We start from the raw sequence: 15,368 nt of genomic DNA, 5'->3' as shown, positions 1-15,368 counted from the left end.
AGCGAAGTAAGACTCGCGCTAGCGAGTGAGGATGATGATGGAAATGATTTTTAGAAAGCAGCCGTAATGATCATGATCGTTACAACCATAACTGCACACATGATATGGAATTACCGTGTTTTTGGGCAATGGTAATACCATGATATGCAATGTACTTACAGTACAATGCAAATACCATAGTATATAAATATGGTGATCATGTTTATACCATGGTATACTTTAATGTACTTTGGAGTACTATGCAGATTCCATGGTATACATATGGTAATATGTATTACCATATGTATACCATGGAAAATGTGCCATGATGTGCTTTTGAGATGATGTGCTTTTGAGAAGTATTCATGGTATATAAATATGGCAATTATTTACTATTACCATATTTTTGGACAGGTATCATGGTATGCTTTAAGGTACCTGAAAGTACCATGAAAATACCATGGTGTATATTTATAGTAATCATTTAGAGCCATGATATAAAACAAAGTATCATGGCACTTTGACAAGAACCATGGTAACTAAAAGTACCATGCAAATACCATGGCATTATTTATGGTAATTAGGGATTGAGCGATTATCGGTGCCGATATTAAGCATTTTTATGGTTATCAGTAATTTCTTGTTATAATTAATTTTGACATTAACTTTCATTTTTACGCCAGACATATATCGGTTAAAAATATCAGATATCAGCCTACTTGATCTGTAATAATTGCCATCGGAATTGTTATAATTGAAAGTACCATGCAAATACCATGGTTAATATTTATGATAATCATTCAGAGACATGATAAAAAAATATATATAAAAGTACCATGGTATTACCATATTTTTGGAAAAGTACCATGGTAATACCATGGAATGCTTTTTCAGTACCTGAAAGTACCATGCAGATACCATGATAAAATTTATGGTAATCATTTAGAGTCGTGAAATATAACAAAACACCACTGTATTTTTTTTATGCTTTGAAGCATCTGAAAATACCTCACAAATATCATGATAAATATGTATAGCAATCATTTAGAGCTATTATATAAAACACCATGGTACCATGGTATTACCATGTTTTTAGACAAGTACCATGGTAAAATCATGGTATGCTTTGAAGCACCTGAAAGTACCATGCAAATATCGTGATATTATTTATGGTAATCGTTTAGAGACAATAAAACAATGTACCATGGTATCACCATATTTTTGAATAAGTACCATGGTAATACCATGGTATGCTTTTAAGTACCTTACAGTACCATGCAAATACCACAGTATATAAATATGGTATTTATTTAAAGCCATGACATAAAACAAAGTACCATGGTATTACCATGTTTTTAGACAAGTACCATGGTATGCTTTGAAGCACCTGAAAATACCTTGCAAATACCATGGTAAATATTTATAGTAATCATTTAGAGCTATGATATAAAACAAAAGTACCATGGTATTACCATGTTTTTAGACAAGTACCATGGTAAAACCATGGTATGTTTTGAAGCACCTGAAAGTACCATGCAAATACCATGATATTATTTATAGTAATCATTTAGAGACATGATATAAAACAAAATACCATGTTATTTCCATATTTTCGAATAAGTACTATGGTAATACCATGGTATGCTGTTAAGTACCTTGAAGTAACATGCAAATACCATAAATACCAGTATATAAATATGGTACTTATTTAACGGCATGACATAAAACAAAGCACCATGGTATTATCATGTTTTAGACAAGTACCATGGCATACTTTGAAACACTTGAAAGTACCATGCAAATACCATGAAATTATTTACGGTAATCGTTTAGAGTCGTGATATATAATAAAACACCATGGTATTACCAAGTTTTACATGAGTAACATGGTAAAACCATGGTATGTATTGAAGTACCTGAAAGTACCATGCAAAAACCATGGTATATATTTGTGGTAATCATTCAGAGACATGATATAAAACAAAGTACCATGCTATTACCATATTTTTGAATAAGTACCATGGTAATACCATGATATGCTTTGAAGTACCTGAAAGTACCATGCAAATACCATAGTATATAAATATGGTAATTATTTAGAGCCATGATATACAACAAAATACCATGGTATCACCATGTTTTTAGACAGGTATCACTGCAAGACCAAAAAGTTGGACATGATACCGTGGTATTTTGGACATAAGATCATCATATTTGGACATAATACCATGGTATATTATGACGTACATTGGAGAACCATGTAATACTATGGTCACAATTATAAAAAATAAATAAATACCATGGTACTACCATAGTATTTTGGATATGTCTTGAAAGGACCATGGAGCAAATAAAATAAAAACCATGTTTCATGGATAGCAGTACCATGGTATAAAGTCAAATTCCCTCTTGAGGTAATTGCAAACATATAGTAATGCTTATTTTTTTTCTATTCGCTTTATTGCCATAATCTTTTATGCATTAACGTACTGTAAACTGCCATAATGTGCAGTGACAAATCGTTCACAATAAGACCAGGAACGTGCACTAGGAAAGTAAATACGCTCAAATTTGATTTCATGTTGATTTTAGCTGTTAGCCAAAGAGTATGTAATTGTACAATAAGACACAGCAGAGACTGTCCTTTGAGTACACAAGACACAGGAAGCATAAGTTAGTGTTTAAAACAGCAGTCGGGCCTGAGCTGACAGTGAAAAAAACTGTGGAATCAATAGAACACTCTGTTATCTATCTCTATATCAGCGTTTAAAGAGAAAGATTATATGTCAGGACTGGGTCTGACCAGACGGAGGCAGAGATACATCATTGTGAAGAGTCAGTGGTCTTTTGTGTGTAAATCATACGTCACATGGCCTCCGAGTTCATCCTCAGGCCACGGAATACATTTACAACAGACGCAGACCTCCATATTTCTCCTCCGATTGGCTGTTTCCTGTAGATGTATGTAGATTATTGTACAGCGCTGCATTTGCCTGATATTTATCGTGGTCAGATGTGCCATATCTTTTACAGTGATTCTTTGTGTTGTTATACGTACATCTCAAAATAATGGCTTCGTTTTTGGAGAGAAAACAAAGCATTTATCTTCATGATGAACAGTCGGTCTGACATCATGAGGGTCAGTTCTTACATTAGTGCTAAGGGAACAAAAATAGCCTAATCCACCACACTTTTTTAGGTTAACACAAATGCTAGCTAGTGTTTCACGCACGGTTGCACTCCTAAATGTGTCAGAACAGAGTTTATAATGCAAACTTTATACATTTTCAACACTTGGGTTAGTTTTCTCTTTCAGGTCAACTACAATCAGGCAACAATTTGAAGAGAATTTTGAAGAGAATGGTATATAAAGTAATGCTATATAACATATATACCATGGTAATACTATGGGTACTGGGTAGTTTACTTACAAATTGTAGTCTGATACTGATTCCAAATTGCATGACAAAAATTGCAGTTAGTAAAGTAATGCATTATATTACAGATTTCAGGTAATCTAATCAGACTACTTTTTGATTACTTTTAGATTTCCCAACTTGTTCATCACATTGATTTAAATAGGATAATCTCATACCATATTGACGTAACAATACATAGAGAAAGAAAACAAGCACAACAGAGATTATATTACGTCAATGTTTCCCAAACTGGGGTTCGTAAAGGAACTGCAGGGGGATTGTGAGTTTAATGAAAATCTAATAATTAATTAAATCATAAAAAAGTATTTTTTTCCCCATTACAACAATCAAAATAAAACACTTAATAAAAAATATGAAACTCTGTACTTGTTTAGCTGCATGTAATGTGACCATGTAAATAATGTGTAATCATCAATAAAAAAGTAACTGTAGTCTGATTACAAGCATTTTTAAATGTATTGTAATTTACTTACAAATACTTAATTTTTGGAATCTGATTATGTAATCCAGATTACATGTAATCGGTTAATACCCAGCACTGACTACGGCTTTGAAGTATCTGAAAATACTTTGCAAATAAAATGGTGTATAAATATATAAATGCATGTATATAAATGTAATCATTTAGAGCCACAGTATGAGTATCATGATATTATCATATTTTTAGAAAGAAGACACAGACAGAGTATACTTTAAGTATACATATACTTGTGTTCCTACCTTATTGTAAACACCTGATTCTCTCATGGTTTTCCGTTGTTTTTCCAAATCCTAGTGAGATTCCTCACCATCTACTGCCTACAACAGCAGCTAGATTGTCTTCAAACTGTTGCTCTGCCATGCCAGTAGTTGACCTGAAAGAGAAAACTGACTGTAAGGAAGAAGTTCAGACAAATTTCTTTTACATCACATTTGTGGCAATATGAAGAATGCAATGCATACTTACAAAAACCTCAAAAAAACAAAAAAAAACAAAAAACAAAACATTAAATCAAGATTGTCTAGCTAGAAGCATTTGCATGTAACGTGGAGCATGTTTCAGCCTTCACAATCTTTTACATTTGTAATTTTCATGATTCTAAGCTAGGAAGCTCATATTTACAATTTGGGAACTCACAATTACAAAATCAGTTCGGTCAGAGCAAAATTGCAATGTGCCTTTTCTACAAAATAAATAAATAAATCAGCAAGATTTTTAACTCTACTTATTTCTGAAGGTGCTGTAAACTGAACTGATATATATTCTATAGTAATTCCACCATATTATCGTATTTTGTACATGCAACCTAACAAGATTTTATTGTAAATGAAAAATGTAAATGAAATTAATTTTAGAAACTCTAAAACCTGAGGTAAAGTTTACTGTTAAAATTTCTTACTCATAATCATGACTTTGTGGTGGCATTTGTGTATTCAACTTGAAAACACAATGTTTCTGACATGACTTGAGTGCAACATATGCATTTTGACAAATACTGGAAGGATAGATGCATTTATTTGGCATGGTATATTGCACAAGTAAAATATGAGTAACCACCATATCTGGACAAATAGTATTTATAAAACGGATAGTTCCGGTCCTTGATTCTGATTAATTGAGCTGCATTCAAAGCTGCTGTAATACTCCACAAACATACACCTTTGTTTACTCCGCTTTGCGTCATGCCTACCAACACCCCTTAGCTGTTATAAATTCATTGTAAACCACAGCTTCTTGGGGCTTATTGCTTTAATAACATTATGGTTAAAACATTTGGGGTCAGTAAGATTAAGTTTCCACTGATGTATGGTTTGTTAGGAAAGGACAATATTTGGTCAAAATACAACTATTTGAAAATCTGGAATTTGAGGGTGCAAAAAAATCAAAATATTGAGAAAAATCGCCTTTAAATTAAAAATATATCTTCATCTTCATGGAACATGATCTTTGCTTAATATCCTAATGGTTTTTGGTATAAAAGAAAAATCAATCATTTTGACCCACACAATGTATTTTTGGCTATTGCTACAGATATACCCATGCTACTTTAGACTGGTTTAGCGGTCCAGGATCATATATTAAGCAGCAAGTCTTCAACACTGATAATAAATATATGATATATTGGAATGATTTATGAAGGATCATGTGACACTGAACACTGGAGTAACGATGCTGATAATTCAGCTTTGACTGAAAAAAATAAAAAATAAAAAAATAAATATAATAATAATAATAATATTATATATATATATATATATATATATATATAAATTGAAAAAAATATTTGAATTTATTATAATACTTCACTGGGGTTAGAAATGCATACAAACTAGATTTTAGCTCATAACATAACAGCACCTTTTGCAAACTAAGTTATCTCTAGAATAATTTATCATTTATCACATGCTTTAGAAAAGACAACACATTGCCACCTGGCACAAACAGACAGAAATGTGATATTAAGATACATGAACAAAGCAGATAAGAGACATCCAACACACTTCAACCAACGCAAAACAAGGAATTATATATTTTTAAATAAAGCGTTCCTTCTCAGAGACGCCGTGAAGTGATATTACCAGCTTTCTGGATCTTTACAGGAATAAGATTAACAGCCGGTGATCGTGCGGCGTTATGAACATCAGCTTAAATGTGGTGGGTGAGGAACGAACAAACACGCTCTCTTATTTGCTCCAGTGTGAACTCAGACAGTCATCTAAACCCTGAAAAAAGGCTGTGAAAGCCGTAATTGGCAGGCTGCTCCCATTCCCAAGCATCTTCTATTAAATTTTAGAGTGCCAGGGAGCACTTTCATTTTGCTTTAATGAAGTTTTTAAAAGTTTGACTGATCTTCAGTGTAAGTCATCCAGAATGCCAGACCATTTGTGCTCGGTTCCCACTTTTTTTTCATTATCACTCTCTGTTATGACTCTCTTTCTCTGCATCTCTGCCATTTTATTATGAAGGATAGATCCCCTCTGTCTTCACGGCCAGGGTCTCCATCATTTTGTCTGCTTTCTTTACAGAAAAATCTTAGGTACATCTAAAACACCTCTTTAAAAATGTCAACAGATGTAGATTAGACTTTATGGAAAAAAAAAAAAAAAAAAAAAAAAAAAAGAGGTTGGATTCATTAAAAATAGTTAGTTTGTTTTGACCTGGCACCAGAGCCATCTATGTGACCCTGGATCATAAAACCAGTCTTAAGTAGCAGGGGTATATTTGTAGCAATAGCCAAAAATACATTGATTGTATGGGTCAAAATTATCATTTTTTAATGCCAAAAATCAGTAGTATATTAAGTAAAGATCATGTTCCATTAAGACATTTTGTAAATATCCTACCGTAAATATATCCAAGCTTAATTTTGAATTAGTAATACGCATTGCTAAGAACTTCATCTGGACAACATTAAAGGCGATTTTCTTTATTTTTAGATTTTTTAGCACCCTCAGATTCCAGATTTTTAAATAGTTGTATCACAGTCAAATATTGTCCTAACAAACCATATCAACATCAACGAAAAGCTTATTAATATTGCTAGTAATACCCTAGCTAACATCCACAATACATTAACACGCTAAGCTACTCAGAACACCTTAAAGTTGATGTTATAATTATTTTGACTGCACTAAAGCATACAAACTTCACAACATGTCTTCAGATATTTAAGAAACATATTAAACATACTTGTTTCTCCCAAAAAACAAAGGTACAACCAGTTAATCTGCTTTGAAATTGGCGTTCTGTGTCGAACTGTCTGTTTTTCGCTTGGTCTGTATGACTCCGCCCACTGCCAATTGACTCTATGCACGATCACTTCCGCGTTTGGTCTCAGTCCGCTCAGTTACATCCGGTGCAGCACCGGAAGCCGTTTTCGCTATTGGTTATAACTGTGTGAAACTGGAGCAGGAGAAGATACTTACATACTTTACTCGCTGTTTACAAGAGCTTCCCTGCATAAATGTAAATGACGTTAATCGTATCGTGAGGCAATCAGCTCAGCAGTGAGAAAGGGAAGGGCTTCAAATGATGTATTTAGAGTTACATCGACAATTTTGAGGGCGAGTATTGTCATGCTATAATGTTATACGAATATCGATTCTAGCCATCTTCGTTTCTCACAGTTTATGTCTTTGCATGTATGTATGTATGTATTTATTTATATATCTATCTAGTTACATTTTATGTACATTGCATCTTATGTGATTTTTTTTTTTATTAATATACATTATGGATTTTACTTTATGAACGTTACTAACTATAAATAATATCTCAGTTTTTAGTAAGGCTCAGGTGACAGGAGCGATCTGCGTGAGGGCGACATGTTTCAGGTCGATGAGGAAGTCAGAGAAGCCGCATAGTTTGGGAGTAGGAGGACTTCAGTCAAGACAATCAAGACTTTAGCTAAGCAAAGTTAAGGTTTTAAATAGAGATGCACCGATCGACTTGTGTTGTGCCAGATGTTGCTTGTGCAGCCACATCAGAACTGTTTTGTGTCTCCGTGCAACACAGCGTTTTGTTACTGAATAAATCCACGCTTTTTAACGAATCAAATGAGTCAGTGATTCAGTAATCCATTCATAAAGGCAGTTGTTGCCTCGTTTCTGAATGAATCAGCTGTTTGAACGAATCTGTTGAACTCACGTATTTAAACAGCCTTTTGCTGCCACCTACTGGTTTGGTTTCAATTTATTTTCATTTCAATGCCTACAGGTGTAGAAAACACACACACACCAAAATAATAATAATAATAATAATAATAATAATAAACGAACACAAATAATCATTTAATATTGTATTTACACAACATCACCGTACATGAAAAGTTTAACACTGCATCAAAGTTATTTATATTTGCATTTCTGCATTATAAATGTTCAGTTATATTTATGTTTACATTACTGCATTGCATCTGTTCAAAGTTATATATAGTTACATGTTTACAGTATTGTATTGAAACTATTTATTATATTTAAAAGTTTACATTCCTGCAGTGCAGACAACATTGTATAAAATATACGTTTATATTATTTATTACGAAAATAAATCTAAAATCATCAATCTTCAACAAATGTTTTCCTGTCTCTAATCCTTTGCCCAAGCTTTCACTAATGGGCCATTCTGGTAATTACTATAATGTATAACTATATAATACTATATTGTAATACTTAAATTATAAATCACTGTCAAATTAATCTTATGAAAGAGTTTTGCCGCTAGTATATTTCGCTATAGAATGCGCTATGCGGAAGTAAATGGGCTGGCCGAGATTCTACCGGAAATACGTCAGCAGCGTTCGTGCATAGAGTCTATTGACCCAATAATATTTTCACACCGGGTTGCCAGTTACCGGAAAACAAAACGTTCAGCCATGGAATCAAGCCAGCAAATGAACTGGATCAGAGAGTGCAAACTCTACCCAACCTAAAAGCCTTTATTTAAAAAGCTCTATGAGCAGAGACATAATAAAACGCAGATAAATCAACTCGTCAACTTACAGTGTAAGGCTCGTCGCAATCATTCCTGTTGCGTGTACCTCAATCTGGCAACCCACGTGCGCGTCGAGTCTGAGGAGGAGGCGGAGAGAGAAATATGATTACATATTGCATCTTTAACATCACAGCTTTAAGTTTTCCACAGGTAAGCGCCACTCACATTTTCTTAATACAAGTATAAAACATTTACGAAGCGTGAAACAATGACTAACTTAGATGCTTAGCATCAGACACAAACGCTTCACTTACTTTACATTGCCATGTTTTGGCCAGTAAAGGAAACACCGCGCGTTATATAAGGGAAGAAATGTCAAATGGTGACAGAAACACGTAAACTGGAGAGAATTAGAGACTTGTTCTTACATTTATAATCAGAAACGTCCATTCAGGTATATGAGGACACGCTATGCTAGCCGTTACGTAAACGAGGTCACGTGTTCCGTTTGTCCAATCAATGACAACGACCACAAATATAAACCCAGGTAAAGTATGAGCAATGTCAAACGTGAAACAAGATAACCCAGGACTAGTTTATTCAAGGGTTAGAGTAAAAAAAAAAAAAGCTATTGATTTTGAAGAGCAACTAACGTTAGCTGAACAGACTAAAATAACTCTATATAACTCTACTAGACATTCTAAAACGAATCTTTACAGAAAATGTTTGTATACTGGATACATTAAATTATTTGCTGCAACCTAACGTCAACACCAAATAGAAGAAACAATTACAAATAAATAAAAAATAAATAAATAAAAGACTAATAATGTTTTAAAAAGTCTGTTTTAACATTATCATGAAACAGCATTTATTAATTTAATGTTAATTTCTGTTTATGCTAATACATTGCAAGCTGTATAAATTAACATTAATATAATATTTTAATATAAAATTGCTATATTATAATAAATGCCATAAAATGTTCATTCTTAATACACAATACCTAATGCATTATCAACATGTTAAATGTAATTATTGTAAAGTGTTACTGCAGCATCAAAGCAACTTGAAGTCATTAATTCTCAATGAGAGTTGGCAGGTAATATAAGCATCTGAGACCACTGGTGATGCATCCAAACTTAGTGTTCAACCTTATGCAAATACCCATGTAGCAAACTACCAATGGAAGTGCAAATAGTAAAGCTCATTTAGATACAGCAGTCAAGCATAATACATATTACCTGATTGGTCCATCACAATAGCTTAAATTCCATTTGCAGTACTTGAAATCAAGTGTGTAAATGACAGCATCTGTCACCAAAAAAAATGTGAAGCTAATCCAAATAATGGAAGTGTAGCTATTAATGTGTAGGAATTACAAGTCATATTGTTGTACGTGGTGTTATGGTTTGTAAATTCACTCAAGTGTCCGTAGACAATGTCCTTTTTGCAGTCAGGCTGGAAAAAACCCGAAGCATTTGAAGGCCTAAGGCTTCCACTAATACAAAAAGTCTAATCAGAGCAGCAATCCCTGATGTTAATGAAGGTGTCACACATTGCACAAAGAAAGTTGTGCCTGGCAATCTTCCATTTTTCGGCTGCCTACACCAGTGACATTTCATCTCACATTCAAAGAGCGCCTGGGCCCTTAATGAAATGCATAATTAACATATTCTAATTGTGCTGAGCTCGGTGATGGTTTTGACAGAGCTCACTTTCCATGTCTAATTCAATGCTAATTTAATCTGTTCTTTTCCCGGCGACATGACCTTTCTTGATTGAGTTTCACCGCAAAGAATTTTTTGATGGATTGATTTATCAACCTCTTGGAATGCAACAAAAGCATCACTTTGAGACAGAAGTGGGGGGGGGGGCATCTTCATCGGGAAAAAAACGCAACTGAGAATGAAGACAAAATCAAGAAACAAAAGGAGGGGGAAAAAACAAAATTAAAAAAAAGGAATAAACTCAAGCAACCTGAAAAACGTTTCTGATGATTTACTGTGCTATTAACCCCTGGTGCACAGATTCACTCATCGTCATCCAAAACCGTAATGGCGAATTTTCCCAGCCATTTAATCTCACTTGCTGAGTGTCAGTAAACCAGTGAAGTTGCATTACCTTTTTGTGCAAAGTACTGGCCAAAGTGGAGACGCTGGAGGGTCTTTTAGTACGCCATTTGCATGAGATGACCCATTGTCCCTTTTGGCCATAAATATTTGTATGCATATTCATATTATGGTATGCATAAATGCATATTCCTCATAACTTACCTGATAAAACTGTAAAGTTCTGTGGTAGCTAAAACACTGGTTGTACTGTCATTGCAAAAATGAATCCCTCATACATAGAAATGCAGTTTTGATGGTTCAAATATTATGGTATATTGAATAAAACAATACAAACATTAATGTAAACACATAATACATTATAAAAAACACTATCATAAAGTTATACATTTTTAATTGTTTAGTTAAAAAGATTTGTTTTGCAGGCTGTTTACATTTTTAGAAATTTAAATTGAAACATAATTTAGTTTCCAAATGCTTAAAAGGTGTTGAATTTACACTCTAAGACAAGTGAACAAGACAATTAAATCATTCATCACAATTATTTCTATGCCAATTAATCACCAGCAAAAATGTTGTGACAATTTTATTAATAGCTGAAAACAATCAAATTAGCCAAATCGTCAATAAACACTTGAGAGACGTGTATAACGTGGGTTTGAATTCTGCAGAACTTTCTGTTCAAGCACATTCTATGTGGATCTGTCCATGACCACTGCTGCGAAAACAATGTCTTTACCCTGCAATTTGGCTGGATAATATAAGCCTGCTATGGAACTAACCATGCTGGTTAAACACATCACAATACCAGTGGCCTTAAAAAGCATGTGAACACTTTTGTAACACTTAAAAATGTCTTAAATGTCATTGTATGTGATACAAAATATCAAATCAAGTGGCATCTGAGATCAAATGATAAAGATTTTTTCAGAACTTCACTTATCTGAGCCATTTTTGCAATGTTTTTTAACCAACTTGTCTCTATTTTAGCAGATACATAAAATCAGTTATACTGAAGTTCACATGGTTTTCTTAGTACACTGGAACAACAAGCTGTCACTGGCGTGGCACCTTTTAAAAGGTACTAATTTAAGATATTAATATATAGGGGTAAATATAGAAAAAAAAGTGTACCTTTTAAAAGGGTACCACCCCAGTAACAGATTTTGTACCTTTTTTCGGAATGTACAGTATACTATATAACGACCACATACAAGTACAGTATACAAGTATATAAGTGTAAGTATTTAAGTATAACTATAGATAACTATGAACATTTCACTAATATTTTACAACTAGAAAGTGTTCAAACAGTATGGTTTCACATTTTTTGTTAAATGCCTTGTTTGAGAAGTGATATCCTAAATTACTCAAAATAAATCCCACTTTGATCAATTGTTGCATAATATATATATGCAAACATATATTCATCAATGTTTTGGTATGGATTAAGTGTCCAAATATTTATTAGGGTAACTATGTATGTGACCCTGGACCACAAAACCAGTCATAAGGGTCAATTTTATGAATTTGAGATTTATACATAATCTGAAAGCTGAATAAATAAGATGTCCATTGATGTATAATTTAGGACAAAATTTGGCAGAGAGACAACTATGTGAAAATTTGGAATCTGAGGGTGCAAAAAAATGAAAATATTGAGAAAATCACCTTTAAATTTGTCCAAATCAAGTTCTTAGCATTGCATATTACTAATCAAAAATTAAGTTTGATCTATTTATGGTAGGAAATGTACATAATATCTTAATGGAATATGATCTTTACTTAATATCCTTATGATTTTTGGCATAAAAGAAAAATTTATAATTTTGACCCATACAATGTACAAATATACCCCTTGTATATAAGGCTGGTTTTATGGTCCAGAGTCACATATTTTAACCATGTGTAAACAAAAATATAACATAATACGTTGCAATTAAGGTGCTTACTCTAATTTTTTAGCCATTTTACTCTTAGTAATTTAATAATTTAATAGATTTCATAATTTAAACGTTCAGTTTTGAAGTATCAGATCAGTATTGGTGATATTGGCCTTTAAAAGCATTGGTATCGTATCAAAAACAAAATAAGTAGTATTGCCCATCCCTGAAAGATACTAATATTTATCTTTAAGGTATTCAGGGGTTAAAAAAAAAAAAAAAGTACAAAAGTGTACCTTTTGAAAGGGTACCAACTTTTTTCTGAGAGTTTACAGTAGCCATAGATAATGTTTCACAAACATAAAAGTGTTCAAACAGTATATGGTTTCACATTTTTATAAAATTTGAGAAGTGATATGCTAAATTTCCTCAAAATAAATCCCACTTTGATCATTTGTTGCATAATATATGCAAAAATATGCAAACATACATTCATCAATGTTTAGGTGTGGATTAAGTGTCCTAATATTCATTGGGGCCAGTTTATATAGTTTGTAATGATTTAGGGCCAAATCTTTTAACAATTGAACTCAAGGCCTTCTTAACCATCCCCAAGCTACCGTTTAAAAGAGAAAAACACTACGCCAGAGACATCACAATGTCACAGTTTTTCCATCTCAGAACAGGTCGGGACTTTCTGTGTCACCCCTTTATTTTGAAGAACCGCAAGTTCACTAAACTGCTCTCTGTTTGCCATCCACACAGCGAACGGTGCGATTCCACCTCAGGATGGAGCTTTCAGCTCACTCGGAGACCTGAGAGAAGCATACGACAGCTCATAATCCAGCAGCGCTACAGTAATTCCCTTCACCTGCCATTTTGCTTACCCCACATTTAGAGTAGAGTTAGCGCAGTGAGATGCTGGGGAACTGCGTTCCAACTGCAGCTGTCTGTCTTCGGGAGAGACGAGGGATTATACATTCGCTCGTACGCGCACACACACACACAACCGTAATTGCAACACTGCCGGGCCCGCCCTCATTTGCATCTTCCCCTTCCGTAGACTTTGATTGGCAGCTGTACATGAAATGCCACATCAGTTGAAAGTATGTTGTGAGCTGGCACTAACGATCCCCGTGGCTCCGGGGAGACCTGCCATATTGTAATTTGGTTATCAGGCATGAAGGAAATAATTCTAAGTGCCAGGATATGTGAGACAGAATAAATGCTTCAGTGCCACACGTTGCCCAGGGTGACAGTTTTTATTTAATGTACAAGAGGCTCCTGTTGCCGCCAGCATTTGGGTAGGGGATCAGCAGAAGCAGAATTTCTCAGTCTTTCCGCCGATTGGAATAGAGAGAGCGGAGGGAGGAGCAGGGGTGGGAATGTCGGCCGCGGAAGAGCATAATTTTTTAAGGCAGGTGTCCGTCTCCGGAAATTCTGTACGCTGCAAAATCTGTAATTACCTCCTCAGTGGTTCCATAGGATGACAGAAGCGGGGGCCTCCCGTAGAGATGATGCTGAATTGCAGGACAGACTGGCAGAGAGCCGCGGAAGACTGTGGAAGATTGCCTCGCGCGCTCAACGCGACGTTGAAGGGCGGTACTGATCGAGGCTTTCTCATAAGCGGCGGAGGCCTTATTTGTTTTGATGCGCTGTTTTTGCATGGGGAGCCAGACCCCTTGAGATGGAGCTGTCACATTGCAAAGAGAAACCCCTGACGCTGGCAGCAGCCCCCGGGCAAAATGAAAACAAGTAAGTGGCATAGATGGAGGATGCCAGCTTGCCTTTTTCCTGAGCAGTCCAATGAGAGTGAAGCAGTCCAAACTCACTATGCACCAGGAGTAATCAATGCTTGCTGATGAATGGTGACAAAAGTTTATGCGAAGGAACAGAAAGGTACACGCATCACTCCACAGGTAAAAACTTAAACGAATGCATGCGGCGGAAAAACGGGAGCGGCAATCAAGAATTCACTCGGCGTCTTGGGTTCGGCCAACCCCTGCCTCACACAATTAAGCTAATTATTAATGAATTCGAGGGTTAAGAGAGCAGCCCCTGCCAAGATCCTTCAAGTGAGCTGATTGAAAGGCGCGAAGCCTGACATTCCCCGGCCAAGCACGAATCGTTTGTCCGTTGGGATAGAAGCCGCTCAGTTCCAAATGCCATGTGTGGGGGACACACACAATGGGCTCTGTGCGCCGCTATTATCCCTGATGTCAGCAGCCTGTGCCCTCCTGCGTGAAGAGGTCTCCTTGTCGGCAACCACGCCACTCTGCAACACATCATTTGGTAGTCTGTCAATTTCCCCAACGTTATCAGAACGGGTGTAAAAATAGCAGACAGACCTGTCATCCAGAACCTCTCTGTACCCTTTCCCTTCATCCGCTGGAACCCGAGTGCCAGTCCGAGGGAATCCAGACGGGTGGCGTTTAAGGAACGCATGAAGGTCATGTGTTCATCTCGCTCAAGTGTAAAGGCTGGAATAGACTACATGACTTTTGCACAGATTTAGAGTCTGGATGAGTCGACACTAGGTGCTGAAAGTGAGAGTTAGTCTGCAGATTTGATTTGATAGATT

The 15,368-nt window shown here is 35.2% G+C and overlaps 1 long non-coding RNA gene across 1 annotated transcript in view; it reads right to left on the bottom strand.

Annotated features, from left to right (window-relative positions):
- Positions 1-9,287, bottom strand: part of LOC127155061 (uncharacterized) — a 56,709-nt gene extending 47,422 nt beyond the window's left edge. Inside the window, exons 1-3 of the long non-coding RNA XR_007825530.1 lie at positions 9,147-9,287; positions 8,901-8,969; positions 4,140-4,273 (exon numbers count right to left, since the gene is read on the bottom strand). This is a non-coding gene — a long non-coding RNA (uncharacterized LOC127155061). The remainder of the gene's footprint in view (positions 1-4,139; positions 4,274-8,900; positions 8,970-9,146) is intronic.
- Between the last annotated feature and the right edge of the window lie 6,081 nt (positions 9,288-15,368).

The sequence above is a fragment of the Labeo rohita genome, chromosome 23 (assembly GCF_022985175.1).
Source record: "Labeo rohita strain BAU-BD-2019 chromosome 23, IGBB_LRoh.1.0, whole genome shotgun sequence".
NCBI classification, from domain to species: domain Eukaryota; kingdom Metazoa; phylum Chordata; class Actinopteri; order Cypriniformes; family Cyprinidae; genus Labeo; species Labeo rohita.
Note: the sequence above shows the minus strand (reverse complement) of the source record. Positions and strands in the feature narration are given on the sequence as shown.